The sequence below is a fragment of the Pseudophryne corroboree genome, chromosome 8 (genome assembly GCF_028390025.1).
Source record: "Pseudophryne corroboree isolate aPseCor3 chromosome 8, aPseCor3.hap2, whole genome shotgun sequence".
NCBI classification, from domain to species: domain Eukaryota; kingdom Metazoa; phylum Chordata; class Amphibia; order Anura; family Myobatrachidae; genus Pseudophryne; species Pseudophryne corroboree.
The window spans coordinates 290,105,842-290,127,652 of NC_086451.1; positions in this window are offsets into that span (position 1 = coordinate 290,105,842).

Genomic DNA, 21,811 nt, shown 5'->3' on the forward strand with positions numbered 1-21,811 from the left:
CGGATTCCAAAAAACATATGGAAGTACTACCCTATAAGGGTGATGTATTGTTTGGGGATGGGCTGACGGACCTGGTTTCCACAGCTACAGCAGGTAAATCAAACTTTTTACCATATATTCCCCAACAGCAAAAGAAAGTAACACCCTATCAGATGCAGTCCTTTCGGTTGCACAAGTCCAGAAGAGGTCGGGGATCCTCTTTCCTCGCCAGAGGTAAGGGCAGAGGCAAAAGAGCACCTGCTTCGGCAGGTGCCCAGGAACAAAAGTCCTCCCCAGCTGCTCCAAAACCCACAGCATGACGCTGGGGCTCCCCTGAGGGAGGCCGCACCGGTGGGGGCACGTCTTCGACTTTTCAGTCAGGCCTGGGTCAGTTCAGACCTGAATCCCTGGGTGTTGGAAATAGTTTCCCAGGGTTACAAATTGGAATTCGAGGAGGTGCCCCCGCGCCGATTTTTCAAATCGGCCCTACCAGCTTCCACATCGGAAAGGGATATAGTGTTAGCTGCAATTCAAACGCTGTGTATACAGCAAGTGATAATCGAGGTTCCCCTGCACCAGCAGGGAAGAGGTTACTACTCAACCCTCTTTGTGGTCCCGAAACCGGACGGTTGGTCAGACCTATTTTGAATCTGAAATCCCTAAACCTGTACAAAAAAAGATTCAAATTCAAAATGGAATCACTCAGAGCGATAATAGCCAACATGGAGGAGGGCGAGTTTATGGTGTCTCTGGACATAAAGGATGCGTACCTTCATGTCCCCATTTATGCCCCCCATCAGGAATACCTGAGATTCGCTGTACAGGATTGTCATTACCAATTTCAGACGTTGCCGTTTGGACTTTCCACGGCCCCGAGGATTTTCACCAAGATAATGGCGGAAATGATGGTGGTCCTGCGCAAGCATGGAGTCACAATTATCCCATACTTGGATGATCTGATAAAAGCGAGATCAAGGGAGAAATTGCTGAGCAGTGTGGCGCTCTCTCTGAGAGTGCTCCAGCAACACGGTTGGATTCTAAATCTACCGAAGTCACAGTTGATTCCGACAACTCGACTACCGTTCCTAGGTATGATACTGGATACGGAACAAATGAAGGTCTTCCTCCCAATAGAGAAAGCCCAGGACATCCAGAATATGGTCAGAGACTTGCTAAAACCGAAAAGGGTGTCAGTTCACCAATGCACGCGAGTTCTGGGAAAAATGGTGGCGGCCTACGAGGCCATTCCCTTCGGAAAGGTTCCATGCAAGGACTTTTCAATGGGACCTTCTGGACAAGTGGTCTGGGTCCCATCTGCACTTACATCGGAAAATAACTCTGTCCCCAGGGGCCAGAGTGTCTCTCCTGTGGTGGTTACAAAGTGCTCACCTGCTGGAGGGTCGCAGGTTCGGAATTCAGGATTGGATCCTGGTTACCACGGACGCGAGCCTCCGAGGATGGGGAGCGGTCACACAGGGAAAAAATTTTCAGGGTCTTTGGTCAGACCAGGAGTCCTGTCTACACATCAATGTGTTGGAACTCAGGGCCATTTACAACGGCCTTCGACAAGCGGAGAGTCTTCTTCGAAACCTACCGGTTCTGATTCAATCAGGCAATGTCACAGCAGTGGCTCATCTGAACCGCCAAGGCGGGACAAGAAGCAGAGTCGCGATGGCGGAAGCCACAAGGATTCTTCTTAGGGTGGAAAATCATGTAAGCGCTCTGTCGGCTGTCTTCATTCCGGGAGTGGACAACTGGGAAGCAGACTTCCTCAGCAGACACGATCTCCATCCAGGAGAGTGGGGTCTTCATCAAGAATTCTTTGCAGACATAACACGTCTTTGGGGAACTCCTCAAATAGACATGATGGCGTCACGCCTCAACAAAAAGCTTCGGAGGTACTGTACCAGGTCCCGGGACCCTCAGGCAGTGGCAGTAGATGCTCTGATAACACCGTGGCTGTTCAAATCGGTCTACGTGTTTCCTCCTCTTCCTCTCATCACAAAAGTGTTGAGGATCATAAGGCAAAGAAACGTACAGACAATACTCGTTGTCCCAGACTGGCCTCGAAGGGCCTGGTACTCAGATCTACAAGAGATGCTCACAGGAGATCCCTGGCCTCTTCCTCTAAGGGAAGACCTGTTGCAACAGGGGCCCTGTGTATTTCAAGACTTACCGCGGCTACGTCTGACGGCATGGCGGTTGAACGCCGAATCCTAGCGAAAAAGGGGATTCCGGAAGAGGTCATCCCTACTTTAATAAAGGCTAGGAAGGAGGTGACTGTTAAGCACTGTCACCGTATCTGGCGAAAGTATGTATCTTGGTGTGAGACCAAGAATGCACCTACGGAAGATTTCATCTGGGTCGTTTTCTCCACTTCCTACAGACAGGAGTGGATATGGGCCTGAAATTATGCTCTGTTAAGGTACAGATTTCGGCCCTCTCGATTTTCTTTCAGAAGGAATTGGCTTCTCTTCCAGAAGTCCAGACGTTTGTAAAGGGAGTGCTGCATATCCAGCCTCCTTTTGTGCCTCCAGTGGCACCATGGGACCTGAACGTGGTGTTGCAGTTCCTAAAATTACACTGGTTTGAACCGCTTAACAAGGTTGAGTTGAAATTTCTTACCTGGAAGGTGGTCATGCTGTTGGCCTTGACATCAGCAAGGCGAGTGTCTGAATTGGCGGCTTTGTCACACAAGAGCCCCTACTTGATTTTTTATGTGTATCGAGCTGAATTGAGGACACGTCCGCAATTTTTGCCTAAAGTGGTTTCTTCGTTCCATATGAATCAACCCATTGTGGTGCCTGTGGCTACAAGTGACCTGGAGGATTCCAGATACCTGGATGTAGTCAGGGCCTTAAAGATTTATGTAGCCAGAACGGCTAAAATTAGGAAAACAGAGGCTCTGTGTGTCCTGAATGCTGCTAATAAGATTGGTGCACCTGCTTCGAAGCAGACTATTGCTCGCTGGATCTGTAATACGATTCAGCAGGCTCATTCTACGGATGGATTGCCGGTACCAAATTCGGTTAAAGCCCATTCCACTAGGAAGGTGGGCTCTTCTTGGGCGGCTGCCCGAGGCGTCTTGGCATTACAGCTTTGCCGAGCGGCGACTTGTTCGGGGTCAAACACTTTTGCTAAATTCTACAAGTTTGATACCCTGGCTGATGAGGACCTAGCGTTTGCTCAGTCGGTGCTGTAGAGTCATACGCACTCTCCCGCCCGATTGGATGCTTTGGTATAAACCCCATGGTCCTTACGGAGTCCCCAGCATCCTCTAGGACGTAAGAGAAAATAAGATTTTAAACCTACCGGTAAATCTATTTCTCGTAGTCCGTAGAGGATGCTGGGCGCCCGTCCCAGTACGGAAACTCTGCAAGACTTGTATATAGTTATTGCTTACATAAGGGTTATGTTACAGTTGGAATAGGTCTTGGACCGTTACTGTCGTTTGTTCATACTGTTAACTGGTTATGTATGTTCCAGGTTACATGGTATGATTGGTGTGGGCTGGTATGAATCTTGCCCTTGGATTGCTAAATCCTGCCTTGTATTGTCCATCTCCTCTGGGCACAGTTCTCTAACTGAGGTCTGGAGGAGGGGCATAGAGGGAGGAGCCAGTGCACACCCATAGTCAAAGTTCTTTTTATGTGCCCTATCTCCTGCGGAGCCCGTCTATACCCCATGGTCCTTACGGAGTCCCCAGCATCCTCTACGGAAATCTTATTTTTTTTAAGGTAACGAAAATAAAAACTTAGTTTTATCAGTATTTACTTTATGTAATTATTTCAAACGTTAAGAGTGTGCCCACACAAGAGCCGCCTTCTCCTTTCTCTAAATATGATATTCTCTACTGGCTCAGGATGCACCACCAAGCGTAGTAATTTAGGAAGATATTCCTAGGTAGGACCTAATACAATTCTTGGTTAATCTCATCCTATGTTATGTTGACAGACTTGTGCGGAATCACAACCCTTCGAATAAATATAGAAGGCCAGCATCCCAGAGTCGCCTCTTCACTGTAGATGTTGACACTGGCGTTTTGCGGGTACCATTTAATGAAGCTGCCAGTTGAGGACCTGTGAGGCCTCTATTTCTCAAACTAGAGACTCTAATGTACTTGTCTTCTTGCTCAGTTGTGCACCGGGGCCTCCCACTTCTCTTTCTACTCTGGTTAGAGCCTTTTCTCTGAAGGGAGTAGTACACACCGTTGTAGGAAATGTTCAGTTTCTTGACACTTTCTTGCATGGAATAGTCTTCATTTCTAAGAACAAGAATAGACTGTCGAGTTTCACATGAAAGTCCTCTTTTTCTTGCCATTTTGAGAGTATAATCGAGCCCACAAATGTGATGCTCCAGATACTCAAGTAGCTCAAAGGTAGGCCAGTTTTTTTTATAGCTTCTCTAACGCGCAATCCCATTTTCAACTGTGCTAAGATAATTGCACAAGAGTTTTCAAAGGTTTACTAATCATCCATTAGTCTTCTACCGCGATTAGCAAACACAATGTACCATTAGAACACTGGAGTGATGGTTGCTGGAAATGTGCCTCTATAGACCTATGTAGCTATTCCACTAAAAACCAGACGTTTGCAGCTACTAGTATAGTCATTTACCACATTAACAATGTATAGAGTGTATTTCTGAATAATTTTATGTTATCTTCATTGAAAAAAAAGTTTTTCTAAAAAAAAAAAAAAAAAAGGAAATTTCTACGTTACCCCAAACTTTTGAACGGTGGTGTGTATGTAAAAAAAAAAAAAATTATATAAATATATATATAAATATGTATGTGTGTGTGTGTGTGTGTGTGTGTGTGTGTATATATATATATATATATATATATATATATATATTTTACATTTTTCTCTTACGTCCCAGACGGGTCCACCAGGAGCCATTGGCACTTTAAGAGTGTGGGCTGGCTCCTCCCTCTATGCCTCTCCTACCAGACTCAGTTTAGAAAATGTGCCCGGAGGAGCCGGTCACAGCTATGGGAGCTCTACAGAGTTCTCTTAGGAAAAGTTATTTTTCTTTATTTCAGAGTTAATATTTTTTTACAGGGAGGCTGCTGGCGACAGCCTCCCTGCAGCGTGGGACTGAGGGGGGGAGCAGTGTCTGCCCTGCGGGGTCTTGAGCCACTGCCCCCGCTGACTGGACGTTGAGCTCCAGAGGGGTCTGATCGCGCCCCGCCGCAGGGGAACGCTCGCCCTGGCAGCCAGCTGAAGATAGGCGAGTGAGTCACTGTCCCCCCTTGCAAGCGGGGGGACAGTGTGAAGAAGGTGGCTAGGGGGTAGGAGCGCGGTCTTAACCGCGCTCCTGGAAGGCTCAGCGGCACTGGGGGGGCATCCTGGGCCAGCTCCGGACCCTACACTGACCACAAGCAGCCTGTTGGGGTCTACGGATCCATGCCAGCATGAATTCCTCCGGCCAGTATAATCTCCATTGAGGGGGTGGAGCTTCTCAGAGCGGACCCAGCAGCGTTCAGCGCCATTTTACAGCCTGCAGCTCACTGCCAGTGGATGCCAGGTCCCTCCTGCACGTCTCCAGCTATCTGTACGGTACCAGGGGGTTGTAGAAAGGGGGGGGGGGGCGCGATTGTGTTAAGGCTGTGTCACCTATTAAGGGACACAGTCAGCGTGGGTTTAGGGTCTCCCTATACTCTAATAGCGCTGTGTGTGGGTTGGCTCCAATCTCTGTGTCTCTCTGCCATTCTTGGGGGGGAAACTCTGTCTGCCCAAGTACCCTGTGTGTTTGAGGGTGTGTGCTAACATGTCTAGGGACACTGTTTCATATGCTGCTGAGGATTTGTCTTCCCAGGAAGACTCCATTCCATGTAATCAGGATTGCACTGTTTTAGCACAGATCCCAGCTAGAGAGCCAGAATGGGTAGTCTCTCTGATGGGGACTACTTCTCAAATTTCTGATAGGGTTGCTAGGACTGAGCATGCCACTCAGGTCCTACAATCCTCTATGGTGGTATGGTCTGATACTGCCTCCTCTGGGTCCCCTGCGGTACATTCTCACAAATGTGCACTTGCAATTATGCAGGATTACACGGACACCGACTCTGACGCTGCAGACGGTGACGGGGATGTGTTGAGGGGGACAGCATCACTTGCCAAGGGGGTGCAGTTGATGATTGCGCCTGTTAGGGATGTTTTTTACACATTTCGGACACAGCTCCGGAACAGGTGGAGGAGGCCTTCTTTATGGATAATAAGAAGCCCCCCCTCACCTTCCCAGCATCCAAAGAATTGAATGCTATCTTTGAAAAGGCATGGGAAACTCCGGAAAAGAAATTCCAGATTCCCAAGAGGGTCTTGGTGGCTTTTCCCTTCCCTGAGGAAGATAGGAAGAGATGGGAGTCACCGCCGATAATCAACGCTTCTGTCTCCAGGCTGTCCAAACAGGTGGTATTACCGGTCCCGGGATCTACCGTGTTGAAGGACCCGGCCGATCGCTAGGTGGATGCTACGCTGAAATCCATTTACATGGCTTCAGGGGCTATATTGCGGTCTACTATTGCCTGTGCTTGGATTGCTAAAGCTATTGCCAGGTGGTCAATCACTCTGCAGGAGGAATCGACTATGCTGGACAAAGGTGACGTTGATTTATTTTTTTACGTACTATTCAGGATTCTGCAGGGTTCCTGGTGGATTCCATGAAGATCCTGGGTTCCATGGCTGCGGGGATCTCCTCCATGTCTGTCTCGGCTCGCATAGGTCTCTGGCTGCGCAACTGGTCTGCAGACGCGGAATCCAGGAAGTGTGTGGAGGGCCTACCATACAAAGGTCAGGCTCTCTTTGGGGAGGCGCTGGATGCGTGGATTGCCACGGCTACCGCGGGTAAGTCTCCTTTCCTTCCCTCAGCTGCACCGGCTACTAAGAAGCCTTTTTCCTCTACCACGTCACAGTCCTTTCGGCCCGCGAGGCCTAGAAAGAATAAGCCTTCGAACTCCTTCAGAGGTGGTCGTGCCAAGGGAAAGAAGCCTGCTCCCGCAGGTTCCCAGACCCAGAAGCTCGCTTCTGATACCCCTAAATCCTCCGCATGATGGTGGACAGCTAGGCCTGGAGGAGGGTCAGGTGGGGGCAAGACTCCGGCAGTTCAGCCACGTCTGGGTGTCGTCGGGTCTGGACCCCTGGGTACTGGATATAGTGTCCAGAGGATACAGACTGGAGTTCCAAGATCCCCCGCCTCACCGTTTCTTCAAGTCAGGCTTGCCAGCCCTGCTGGCAGACAGGACAATTCTTCTGGAAGCCATCAGAAAATTGGTGGTGTCAGAGGTCATTGTTTCGGTCCCACTTCAGCAGTGGAACAAGGGTTATTATTCGAACCTTTTTGTGGTACCAAAACTGGATGGTTCGGTACGGCCTATTCTAAACTTAGGTCTTTGAACCCTTATCTCAGGGAGTACAAATTCAAGATGGAATCTCTGAGAGCTGTCATCTCAGGACTGACGGAGGGGGAGTTCCTGGTGTCTCTGGACATCAAGGATGCTTACCTCCACATTCCCATTTGGGCACCGCATCAAGCATATCTCAGTGATCGTCCATCAGTGCAAACCTATCAGTTCCAGGCGCTGCCGTTTGGCCTCTCCACAGCACCGAGGATCTTCACCAAGGTGATGGCGGAGATGATGGTTCTCCTCCGCAAACAGGAGGTGAACATAGTTTCATATCTGGACGATCTACTGATCAAGGCGTCATCTAGGGAGAGGTTGTTGCGGTCCATCGCGCTCACAACATAACTGCTCAGGAGGCACGGTTGGATCCTAAACCTTCCAAAGTCTCATCTGGAACCGACAAGGCGGCTGTCTTTCCTGGGAATGATCCTCGACACGGAAGTGCAGAGGGTATTTCTCTCGGTGGAGAAAGCGTTGGTGATTCAAGCAATGGTCCGGGATGTCCTAAGGCCTACCCGGGTATCTATTCATCAATGCATACGCCTTCGGGGGAAGATGGTTGCCGCCTATGAGGCTCTGTAGTACGGCAGGTTTCATGCTCGACCTTTTCAGCTGGACCTATTGGACCAGTGGTCGGGCTCTCACCTACACATGCACAAGAGGATACGCCTGTCTCCGAAAGCCAAGATTTCACTCCTCTGGTGGCTACAACTTCCTCACCTTCTGGAAGGCCGAAGGTTCGGAATTCAGGAATGGATCCTTTTTACCACAGATGCAAGTCTAAGAGGTTGGGGAGCAGTCGCTCTAGGGGAAACCTTCCAAGGAAGGTGGTCAAATCAAGAATCTCTTCTCCCAATAAACATCCTTGAGCTAAGGGCCGTTTACAACGCCCTTCTGCAAGCGGCACACCTTCTACCGGATCGGGCTGTTCAGGTGCAGTCGGACAACATGACCACAGTGGCCTACATAAACCGACAAGGTGGAATGAAGAGCAGGGCTGCCATGTCAGAGGTGTCAAGAATCCTCCTCTGGGCAGAAAGGCACGCTGTAGCGATGTCGGCAATCTTCATTCCAGGAGTAGACAACTGGGAAGCAGACTTCCTCAGCAGACACGATCTCCATCCAGGGGAGTGGGGCCTCCATCCGGAGGTGTTCGAGGAGGTAACCGGTTGGTGGGGGGGGTTCCTCACATAGACATGATGGCCTCCCGCCTCAACAAGAAGCTGAGGAGGTACTGTTCCAGGTCGAGGGACCTGCAGACAGTGGCGGTGGACGCACTGGTAACACCGTGGGTGTTCACGTCAGTGTATGTGTTCCCTCCACTTCCTCTGATTCCAAAGGTCCTTCAGCTGGTAAGAAGAACAAAGGTTCTGGCAATCCTCATTGCTCCGGACTGGCCAAGGAGGGCTTGGTATGCAGATCTACTGGATCTTCTGCTGGAAGATCCAAGGCCCTTACCTCTTCGGGAGGATCTGCTGCTGCAGGGGACGTTCGCCTATCAAGACTTACACGGCTACGTTTGACGGCATGGCGGTTGAACGCCAGATCTTAGCTCGGAAAGGTATTCCGAGCGAGGTCATTCCTACCCTGATTCAGGCTAGGAAGGAGGTGACGTCTAAACATTATCACCGTATTTGGAAGAAATATGTTTCTTGGTGTAAAGCCAGGAAGTTTCCTGCGGTGGAGTTTCAACTTGGAGGTTTTCACCTTTTCCTGCAGGCAGGAGTGGATATGGGCCTGAGATTGGGATCCATTAAGGTCCAAATCTCTGTCCATCTTCTTTCAAAAACAATTGGCTGTCCTCCCTGAGGTTTAGACCTTTTTGAAAGGGGTTCTGCACATTCATCCTCCCTTTATGGCGCCAACGGCACCCTGGGATCTAGATGTGGTGTTACAGTTCCTACAATCAGCATGGTTTGAGCCTCTACTAGAGGCTGAAATCAAGTTTCTCACGTGGAAGGCGGTCACTCTGTTGGCCTTGGCTTCTGCCCGACGCATGTCAGAATTGGGGGCTTTATCTTGCAAAAGTCCTTATCTGATCTTCCATGAAGACAGGGCGGAACTTAGGACTCGTCCACAGTTCCTGCCTAAGGATGTATCGGCTTTCCATATCAACCAACCTATTGTGGTGCCAGTGGCAACTGACTCCTCAATTGCTTCAAAGGCCTTGGATGTTGTACGGGCTTTGAAGAGGACTGCTCGTCATAGGGAATCTGACTCTCTATTTGTCCTCTACGATCCCAAGAAAATTGGGTGTCCTGCTTCTAAGCAGTCGATTTCGCGCTGGATCAGGTTCACTATCCAGCATGCGTATTCTACGGCAGGACTGCCGTGTCTCGAAATCGGTTAAGGCCCACTCTACTCGTAAAGCGGGTTCTTCCTGGGCGGCTGCCCGGGGTGTCTCTGCCCTACAGCTGTGCCGAGCTGCTACTTGTTCTGGTTCGAACACGTTTGCCAAGTTTTACAAGTTCGATACCCTGGCCTCTGATGACCTCAAGTTTGGTCAGGCAGTATTGCAGGAGCCTCCGCGCTCTCCCTCCCGTACTGGGAGCTTTGGTACATCCCCATGGTACTAATATGGACCCCAGCATCCTCTAGGACGTAAGAGAAAATAGGATTTTAATTACCTGCCGGTAAATCCTTTTCTCGTAGTCCGTAGAGGATGCTGGGTGCCCGCCCAGCGCTTCGTTTTCCTGCATTGGTTTTATGGTTCAGTGTTACCTGGTTCCTAGGTAAGTTCTGCGTTATTTATGTTTCATCTGTTGCTGAGTTGTTCCGAAATGTTGGCCGGATTCGCATGTTTGTGTGAGCTGGTATGAATCTCGCCACTATCTGTGTAATTCTTCCTCTCAAAGTATGTCGTCTCCTCGGGCACAGTTTCTAGACTGAGTCTGGTAGAAGGGGCATAGAGGGAGGAGCCAGCCCACAATCTTAAACTCTTAAAGTGCCAATGGCTCCTGGTGGACCCGTCTATACCCATGGTACTAATATGGACCCCAGCATCCTCTACGGACTATGAGAAAAGGATTTACCGGCAGGTAATTAAAATCCTATGGGTTTTTTTTTATTGAATAATCTTTTATTTTTCAAAGACTTAAAATATAATATCAGGAATTTGTGTTTTACTGCTGGTAACAAATAGGCACATGCCATGATATTAGGAGTTAGTGGAGAAGACACTAGATGGCAGCAAGAATGCAGAATCCATGTCAATGTGTTGTGTGTATCTTTGCCACTGAGCCCCTCAATTGAACAGCATATCACCAGGCACCTTTTATACAAACTAAATCAGGCATTCCCAACCACGGTTCTCAAGGCACACCAAGAGTGCAGGTTTTAGTGATAACCAGGCTGCAGCACAGATGGTTAAATCAAAATAACTGAGCTACTAATTAAGTCACCTGTGCTGAAGCCTGGATATCACTAAAACCTGCACTGTTAGTGTGCCTTGAGGACCGTGGTTGGGAATGCCTGAACTAAATGAACTTCAATATGATAAGGAGAAAGACACCTATTTAGTCCTTGGACAGGATCAGCACAGATGTAAGCGAATCAGAAATCGCACTCCAGAAGTCGAGTATACATTTATTCCAATAAGTGACATGCAATCAGTTAAACGTATATTATGACTGTATGAAACATATTTCTCAGCACACCAAGTATAAACAGTATACAGTACTTATACAATGGAATGCGAAGAGTCCAGGCTCTCTGTAGAGCAGAGGTTCTCAAACTCGGTCCTCAGGACCCCACACAGTGCATGTTTTGCAGGTAACCCAGCAGGTGCACAGGTGTATTAATTACTCACTGACACATTTTAAAAGGTCCACAGGTGGAGCTAATTATTTCACTTGCGATTCTGTGAGGAGACCAGCAAAACATGCACTGTGTGTGCCCCCGAGGACCGAGTTTGAGAACCTCTGCTGTAGAGTAACACTAGGCAAACTTTTATCCCAGAGGTCAAAAAAATCATTTAGTGATACATTGTGAATCACATGCTGCTTTTCAGCATGGGGAATGTATCACCAACCAATAAAATTAGGTGGGGCACAATAGCATAAGTCTAAATGTTGCTCAGGCATCAGCAATTGTACCATGAACACCTGGGGTGATAGAGAATGGAAATAATATAAGACATTCAATAAAGTGTATCTAGGGACCTGGAAGAATAACAGACAACCAATAATCTGAATCAAACGGATCAAAACACTGCAATTATACGGAAAAAAAAATTCAGTATTAGTTTAGTCATTCACAGTACGAAGAGACAGAACTCAGACAAGGCTAAAACTAAAATAAAAAACAAAACAAGATATAATTAATATGATATAATATGGAGCAGATAATGGACCGCCCCACATAAATTGAAGAAAGGTAAAACTGAGGGACGAGGGGAGCATAGTTTGAAAACAGCAATTAATGCCAAATATGGTCATATTTGGATTCAGCCTTGCAAGTAATATATAAAGAACGTTCATGTTGAACAGTGACATTTACTAAGGATACCCAAGCTTGCAATTCTGGCCCTGTCGAGTATCCTGGTATCCGTTCACATGGTCGACCATGTTATGGTCGACATTGACATGGACACATGGTCGACACATGAAAAGGTCGACATTTTTTTTTTATTATTATTATTTCTTTTGTGGAACTTTTCCATACTTTACGATCCACGTGGACTACGATTGGGAACGGTAATCTGTGCCGAGCACAGCGAGGCACCTTGCCTGAAGCATGGCGAGCGAAGCGAGCCATGCAAGGGGACGCGGTGCACTAATTGGGGTTCCCCGTCACTTTACGCAAAAAACGACACCAAAAAAGTAAAAAAACTCATGTCGACCTTTTCATGTGTCGACCTTTCATGTGTCGACCATGTCAATGTCGACCAATAGTGGTCGACCTAAAGACTGTCGACCATAACATGGTCGACCATTCATGCCGGAACCAAACATCCTAGCATGCTTTTTGTATACCTCTAAAGAAATGCCAGCCATACTCAGGGACTTACCACCTGGGAAGGAGCTAATAGCAGAATGAATTTCTAGCAGTCAATGGTGCATCTAGAAATGCCTGGACCTCTGGGGATAAAGAAAGGCACCAAATAGCAGACGCATAGGACACTTAGCCTAGGTACAAGACAATTTGAAGCTATATATGCAGGCCCGGTGCTACCCGCTCAGCAAGGTCTGCAAAGCAGGGAGGCGCTGGGCTAGAGAAGCGCTCTTCCTGCTCCACAACCTTGCTGACGCATAGCGCCTGTCTCACTGTATTGTAACAGGCTGCGGCGCCGCCGGCCGTACAGAGGCTCTTAATCTCCTCCTGCATCAGGGCCCTCCCCCCTTCCTGCTTGCTCCTCCCCGCTGCACTTGTCAAGTAGGAAGACAGGCAGCAATGTCGCCCACCTCTCTTCCCTCCCCTCTGTGACTGAAGACACAGCACAGCAGTCTTCTGCACCGCCCACACTCTCTCCCCTCCCTGCCCATCAGTGATGGAGTCAAGTAGGGGCAGTGCAACCAATTCACAGGAAGACACGTGATACACACTGACCTGTGTGTAGTGGAGGAGCAAGCAGCCGTGAGAAGAGAAGCAGCACTAACAGCCAGCCACACGAGGAGCCAAGGCTCAGGTTAGCGCTGCTGCAGATAAACAAAGGGGGGAGAAACTGTCCTATTAATGTGCTTGGGAGGGGTGTCCTGTTAATCTGTGCTTGGAGAGGGGGGGGGGGGTCCTATTACTGTGTGCTGGGGAGGGGCGTCCAATTAATCTGTGCTTGGGGAGGGGGGTCCTATTAATGTGTGCTGGGGAGGGGGGTCCAATTAATCGGTGCTTGGGGATGGGGGTCCTATTAATGTGTGCTGGGGAGGGGTGTCCTATTACTCTGCTTGGGGAGGGGGGTCCAATTAATCTGTGCTTGGGGAGGGGGGTTTTATTAATGTGTGCTGTGGAGGGGTGCCCTATTACTCTGTGCTTGGGGAGGGGGGTCCAATTAATCTGTGCTTGGGGAGGGGGGTCCTATTAATGTGTGCTGAGGAGGGGAGGGGTGTACAGCGATGTAGTGTGTGGGGAGGGGGATGCAGGGTAGCGGCGATGTAGTGTGTGGGGAGTGTGGTTAAGGGTAGCAGCTGCAGTGTAGTACGCATGGAAGGGTGGCAGGGGTAGTAGCAGGGCCGGTGCTACCCGCTCAGCAAGTTTTGCAATGCAGGGAAGCGCTGTGCTGGATAGGTGCTCTCCCTGCTTTACAGACCTTGCTGATGTGCGCTGATGCTGCCTTCTGCCGCTGCGCCTGTCACTCTGTGTGACAGGCAGCGGCGCCGGCAGAATGGAGAGCGGCTCCCCTCCCTGCCGCTGGAGCCTTGCTTGAGGGCAGCTTCATGACATGCAGTGCAGTGGAAAGGAGGCAGGGAGGGGGAGCCGCTCTCCATTCTGCCAGTGGAGCCTTGCGTGAAGACAGGTTGCACTGTCAACCAGACCCTAACAATCCAGCAGATGGGGGCTGCATCATGACAAGGTGCTAATCATGGGGTGACACAGGGGGCAGATAAGGGGCTGAGGGGCAGAAGTGTTAAGCCTGGAGAAGTGATAAAGGGGTGATAAAGCAGTGATAAGTGCAAGGTGATAACACACCAGTCAATCAGCTCCTAACTGCCAATTTACATATTGGAGCTGATTGGCTGGTGCGTTATCACCTTGAACTTATCACTTCTCCAGGCTTAATATATCTGCCCCTGAGTCTTGGGACAGATTATGGGGTGACACTGGGAACAGTTAATGGAGTGACATGGAACAAATTATGTGGTGACACATGACAGATAATGAGGTGACACTGGGGACAAATAATGAGGTGACACAAGCGCCAGGGCTGGTTACAGGTAATGGGGTAGCACAGGTGCCAGGACTGGGGACAGATAATGAGGTGACACAGGCGCAAGGACTGATGGTAAAAGGGTGACTCTGGTTCCAAAACTGGGGACATATAACAGAATGACAGGCCTGGGAACGGATATGTGGGCGACACAGTGTCTGGGACTGGGGACAGATCTGGGGGGTGATAACTGGCTGACTCAGGTGCTGGGGATGGATAATAGGATAAAGGGGGGTACACATGGAGCGATGTTCAGCTAATTTGTAAGCAATCTGACTAGATTGCTTAGAAATTAGCTGAACATCGCTCCGTGTGTAGGGGTGCCGGCGACAGCGTCGCTATCGCCAGTGCTAGATTGGTCTGCTTGCAGGCACAATCTAGCAGGTCGCTCATTTCACCACTGACCTTTATTAACTCAGCGATTCATTTTATTATATAAGTAACACTGTGTAATGTGACTGATGGACACTATTGTGCGTTGTAATGTGAATTGGTACTATTCTGTGGCCACGCCCCTTCCCCATGAAGCCACACCCCTAAATGTTTGCTGCGCGCCTTAGTTTGTTCCTGTTATATGTATGTGAGGAAGGGCACAAATTCATTTTTTGCAGGAGGGCGCCGAACACCCTAGCACCGGCCCTGCATATATGGATTTATAAAATGCAAGAAAAGTGTCAACAACATCAGGCATAGAAGTGACGATCAACCCATCTGCATTAACGAGCTCAGTTACAGCAGGAAACAAGTGTGGTAGATAGGTGCCTGTCCTATCTGCATATGCAGAAATGAGTGTGGGATTGAAACATCAATCTGCGGTTATTCCTGTCAGATGCTCTATCTAGGCAAACTGAATGTCCAGCCACTGATCCTGAATCAACTCAAGTGTTTCTAACCTGCAACACTTGGCCTCTAATCCTGCTTCTTTTTTCTAGAAAACATTTTTAACTCAGCTCCTCGTTTAATCAGAGTCCCATGCATGAACTTAAAGACATCCCAGACTATAGCTGTGGAGGTGGTGCCAATATTATCAGCAAAATAACCCCCTACATAGTTTCTAAAGGTGTGTTGTACACACGGTGCTATGTTATCTTGCAATTTTGACTATATAGTAAAAATCGCAAGGAAAGTTAGTGCAAATCGCATCCCGATTCGAGCCCGATGTGCACTTCCGCTGGATCGGTATCGCAAGGCTAGATAGGCTGTGCAGGCAAGTCAATTTTGACTATCTGGTATACTATCTAGTACAAAGTATAGTCAAAATTGGCACTTAGTCAAAATCGCACATAGCCACTATTGCAAGCACACATAGACAATATTACATGTCCATATCGCATAGTCAAAATCAAAGATAGCCAAATCTCACCTTGTGTATGCACATTAAGTCATACCTCACTCCCATTTGTAATAGCCAACAGGGATGTAGCTCCAAACCAATTGGCCTCAAGGACCTCTATGCTTGGGACAAGGGAAGAGTGGTCAGAGACATCTGTAAATTTATATTCAACTTCAGATACCTTGGGGAGTAAGCAGCGTGAAACCTGATCAATCCTCGAGAATGAGCAACAAGAAGATGAGAAGCACTGTTACTGTTGTACTCCAGTACGCTCCCCCCTCTCACGAATAGGAGAAGCACTGTTACCGGTATACTCCAGGACGCTTCACCATCCAGGCATCCACCCAGGCCAGCCACCTCCATCCATCACCGGCCCTATGTTGGTTGATTCACGCCATTTATTCAGAAGTGGGTCTAATAGGTTTTCTCTAACGTCCTTGAGGATGCTGGGACTCCGTAAGGACCATGGGGAATAGACGGGCTCCGCAGGAGATAGGGCACTTTAAGAAAGCTTTGGACTCTGGGTGTGCACTGGCTCCTCCCTCTATGCCCCTCCTCCAGACCTCAGTTTTACACTGTGCCCAGAGCAAGATGGGTGCACTGCAGAGAGCTCTCCTGAGTTCTCTGCCTAAAAGCATTTTTGTTTGGATTTTTCTCTACTTTTTCACAGGGAGCACAGTTGGCAACAGGCTCTCTGCATCAAGGGACTGAGGAGAGAGGAGCAGACCTTCTTGTCTAAGATAGGCTCTGCTTCCTCGGCTACTGGACACCATTAGCTCCAGAGGGGGTGAACGCAGGTTCTTACTGGGCGTCCACCCCCGGAGCCGCGCCGCCGTTCTCCTCACAGAGCTAGAAGAACAGAAGACAGAAGTCGTCAGGCGGCAGAAGCCTTCAGCTTCACGGAGGTAACGCACAGCACTGCAGCTGTGCGTCATTGCTCCCATACACCTCACACACTCCGGTCACTGTAAGGGTGCAGGGCGCAGGGGGGGCCCTGGGCAGCAATATAAACACCTCTTATGGCAAAAGACAATATACATGTACAGGTGGGCACTGTACATGTATATAAAAGAGCCCCCGCCATATTTTTGTAAGTTTGAGCGGGACAGAAGCCCGTCACCGAGGGGGCGGGGCTTCTCCCTCAGCACTCACCAGCGCCATTTTCTCTCCACAGCACCGCTGAGAGGAAGCTCCCCGGACTCTCCCCTGCTTACACACGGTGAAGGGGTGTTTAAAAGAGAGGGGGGGGCACATAATTGGCGGATAACATATTATACAGCGCTGCTGGGGAAAAACATTTTGTGTTGGTCTCCAGGATCATTGTGCTGGGGTGTGTGCTGGCATACTCTCTCTCTGTCTCTCCAAAGGGCCTTGACAGGGATACTGTCTTCAGGAAAGGGGTTCCCTGTGTGTGTGAAGTGTGTCGGTACGCGTGTGTCGACATGTTTGACGAGGAAGGCTCGCTTAATGTGGAGGGGGAGTGCTTGAATGTCATGTCGCCGTCGGCAACACGACACCGGAATGGATGGATATGCTGAATGTCTTGAATGCAAATGTTAATCTATTGCATAAAAGGTTAGACAAGGCAGAAGCTAGGGATCAGTCAGGTATCCAGTCCATGCCTGTCCCTGTGGCGCCAGGCCCTTCAGGGTCTCAGAAGCGCACCATATCCCAGATCGATGACACAGATACCGACACAGATACAGACTCTAGTGTCGACTATGAAGATGCAAAATTACAGCCGAAGGTGGCAAAAGGTATTCGGTACATGATTATTGCCATTTAAGAGGTTTTGCATATTACTGAAGAACCCCCGGTCCCTGACACGAGGGTACACATGTATAAAGGGAAAAAGCCTGAAGTCACCTTTCCATCCTCATTTGAACTAAGTGAATTGTGCGAAAAGGCTAGGGAATCTCCGGATAGGAGACCACAAGTTCCCAAAAGGATTCATATGGCGTATCCTTTTCCACAAACTGATAGGATACGCTGGGAATCTTCGCCTTAAGTAGACAAGGCGCTGACACGCTTGTCCAAAAAGGTGGCACTGCCTTCTCAGGATACGGCTTCCCTCAAGGAACCTGCTGACCGCAGGCAGGAAATTACCTTGAAGCACATTTACACTCATTCAGGTACTATTGCTAGACCGGCTATGGCGTCGGCCTGGGTTTGTAGTGCGGTTGTGGCATGGGCAGATTCCTTATCTACGGAGATTGACACCTTAGATAGGGATGCTATTCAAATGACCATAGAGCATATCAGAGATGCTGCCTTGTATATGAGAGATGCTCAGAGAGACATTTGTTTATTAAGCTCCAGAATAAATGCTATGTCTATTTCTGCTAGGCGGCTCTTGTGGACCCGACAGTGGACGGGAGATGCCGATTCAAAGCGGCATATGGAGTCCTTGCCTTACAAAGGGGAGGAGTTGATTGGAGACGGCCTCTCGGACCTTGTCTCTACGGCTTTGGCTGGTAAGTCGAATTTCTTACCTTATGTCCCCCCGCAGCATACAAAAAAGGCACCTCATTATCAAATGCAGTCCTTTCGTTCCAATAAAAACAAAAAGGTATGGGGATCGTCCTTTGTTGCCAGAGGGAAAGGTAGGGGAAAGAAGCTGCACACAGCTAGTTCCCAAGAGCAAAAGTCCTCCCCTGCCTCTGCAAAGTCCACCGCATGACGCTGGGGCTTCCCGTGGGGAGGCAGATCTAGTGGGGGCTCGTCTTCGGTTTTTCAGCCACGTCTGGGTTCACTCGCAGGTGGATCCCTGGGCATTAGAGATTGTTTCTCAGGGATACAGGCTGGAATTCGAAGACTTGCCTCCTCGCCGGTTTTTCAAATCGGCTCTGCCGGCTTCCCCGTCAGAGAGGGAGCTAGTGTTGGCGGCAATCCAAAAATTGTATATTTAACAGGTGATTGTCACAGTTCCTCATCTCCAGCAAGGAGAGGGATATTACTCAACCCTGTTTGTGGTTCCGAAACCGGACGGTTCGGTCTGCCCATTTTAAACCTAAAATCTCTGAACCTGTACTTGAAGAGGTTCAAGTTCAAGATGGAATCACTCAGGGCGGTCATCGCCAGCCTGGAGGGGGGGGGATTGGATGGTGTCCCTGGACATAAAGGATGCATACCTTCATGTTCCGATATTCCCCCCTCATCAGGCGTTCCTGAGATTTGCAGTGCAGGACTGTCACTACCAATTTCAGACGTTGCCGTTTGGGCTTTCCACGGCCCGAGTATTTTCACCAAGGTAATGGCGGAAATGATGGTGCTCCTGCGCAGGCAGGGGGTCACAATTATCCCATACTTGGACGATCTCCTCATAAAGGCGAGATCTTGGGAGAAGTTGCTGGACAGTGTGTCTCTGTCCATGAAGACGTTGCAGATACACGGCTGGATTCTCAATATACCGAAGTCCCAGCTCGTCCCTACAACGCGTCTGACCTTTTTGGGCCTGATTCTAGACACAGACCAGAAAAAGGATTTTCTTCCAATCGAAAAGGTTCAGGAGCTCATAGCCATGGTCAGGAACCTCTTAAAACCAAAAAAGGTTTCAGTGCATCATTGCACGCGGGTCCTGGGGAAGATGGTGGCTTCATACGAGGCCATCCCTTTCGGCAGGTTCCATGCGAGGACCTTTCAATGGGACCTCTTGGACAAGTGGTCCGGGTCCCATTTACGAAATTCATCAAAGGATCACCCTGTCTCCCAGGACCAGGGTATCTCTCCTGTGGTGGCTGAACAGTGCTCACCTGCTAGAGGGTCGCAGGTTCGGCATTCAGGACTAGGTCCTAGTGACCACGGACGCAAGCCTCCGAGGCTCGGGAGCAGTAACACTGGGAAGAAATTTCCAAGGTCTCTGGTCAAACCTAGAGACTTGTCTCTACATCAACATCCTGGAGTTGAGGGCTATATACAACGCCCTGTGTCAAGCGGAGGAATTGCTTCAGAGAAAACCGGTTCTGATTCAGTCGGACAACGTCACGGCAGTGGCTCATATAAACTGGCAAGGCGAAACAAGGAGCAGAGTGGCCATGGCAGAAGCGACCAGGATTCTACGCTGGGCGGAAGGCCATGTAAGCGCACAGTGTTCATCCCGGGGGTGGACAACTGGGAGGCGGACTTCCTCAGCAGGCACGACCTGCATCCGGGAGAGTGGGGACTTCATCAAGAAGTCTTCGCACAGATCACGGATCGATGGGGACTGCCTCAAATCGACATGATGGCATCCCGTCTCAACAAAAAGCTAAAGCGGTATTGCGCCAGGTCAAGGGACCCTCAGGCGGTAGCGGTAGACGCTCTGGTGACACCTTGGGTGTTCAGATCGGTCTATGTGTTTCCTCCTCTTCCTCTCATACCCAAAGTGTTGAGAATAATAAGAATGAGCAGGGTCAGAACAATCCTCATTGTTCCAGATTGGCCTCGGAGGACTTGGTACCCGGAGCTGCAAGAGTTGCTCACAGAAGATCCGTGGCCTCTTCCTCTAAGGCAGGACCTGCTGTGGCAGGGGCCCTGTCTGTTCCAAGACTTACCGTGGCTGCGTTTGACGGCATGGCTGTTGAACGCCGGATCCTAGCGGAAAAAGGAATTCCAGAGCAAGTCATTCCCACCCTGATCAAGGCTAGGAAAGACGTGACGTTAAAACATTATCACCGTATATGGCGGAAATATGTTTCTTGGTGTGAGGCCAGAGCTGCTCCTATGGAGGAGTTCCATTTGGGCCGTCTGCTTCACTTCCTTCAAACAGGAGTGACTTTGGGCCTAAAATTAGGGTCCATAAAGGTCCAAATTTCGGCCTTATCCATTTTCTTTCAAAGAGAATTAGCCTCTCTTCCTGAAGTACAGACTTTTGTGAAGGGGGTGCTGCATATTCAGCCTCCCTTTGTGCCTCCGGTGGCGCCTTGGGATCTTAACGTGGTGTTACGTTTCCTCAAGTCACCTTGGTTTGAACCACTCAAAACTGTGGAGTTGAAATACCTCACGTGGAAAGTGGTCATGTTGTTGGCTTTAGCTTCGGCTAGACGTGTTTCAGAATTGGCGGCTTTATCACATAAAAGCCCATACTTGGTTTTTCACGTGGATAGGGCAGAGTTGAGGACTCGTCCTAAATTTCTGCCAAAGGTGGTCTCATCTTTTCATATGAACCAACCTATTGTCGTGTCTGTGGCTACACGGGACTTGGAGGATTTCGAGTCCCTGGATGTGGTCAGGGCTTTGAAGATTTATGTGACCAGAACGGCTAGAATCAGGAAGACTGAAGCTCTGTTTTGTTCTGTATGTGGCCAACAAGGTTGGCGCTCCTGCTTCAAAGCAGACTATTGCTCGCTGGATCTGTAACACGATTCAGCAGGCGCATTCTACGGCAGGATTGCGGTTACCGAAATCGGTTAAGGCCCATTCCACTAGGAAAGCGGGCTCTTCTTGGGCGGCTGCCCGAGGGGTCTCGGCATTACAGTTGTGCCGAGCAGCTACTTGGTCGGGGTCTAACACCTTTGCAAAGTTCTATAAGTTTGATACCCTGGCTGAGGAGGACCTCCTGTTTGCTCAATCGGTGCTGCAGAGTCATCCGCACTCTCCCGCCCGTTTGGGAGCTTTGGTATAATCCCCATGGTCCTTACGGAGTCCCAGCAGCCTCAAGGACGTAAGAGAAAATAAGATGCGGACTTCTTCTGCAAGACTTGTATATAGTTTTCTCTAACGTCCTAGTGGATGCTGGGGACTCCGTAAGGACCATGGGGAATAGATGGGCTCCGCAGGAGACTGGGCACTCTAAGAAAGATTTAGTACTACTGGTGTGCACTGGCTCCTCCCTCTATGCCCCTCCTCCAGACCTCAGTTAGAATCTGTGCCCGGCCAGAGCTGGGTGCTTTTAGTGAGCTCTCCTGAGCTTGCTAATAAGAAAGTATTTTAGTTAGGTTTTTTATTTTCAGAGAGCTTCTGCTGGCAACAGACTCTCTGCTACGTGGGACTGAGGGGAGAGAAGCAAACCTACTAACTGCGGCTAGGTTGCGCTTCTTAGGCTACTGGACACCATTAGCTCCAGAGGGATCGAACACAGGACCTGACCTTGTCGTCCATTCCCGGAGCCGCGCCGCCGTCCCCCTCGCAGAGCCAGAAGTCAGAAGCCGGCGGGTTGAAGAAAGAAGACGTCGAAATCGGCGGCAGAAGACTCCTGTCTTCATATGAGGTAGCGCACAGCACTGCAGCTGTGCGCCATTGCGCCCACATTAAC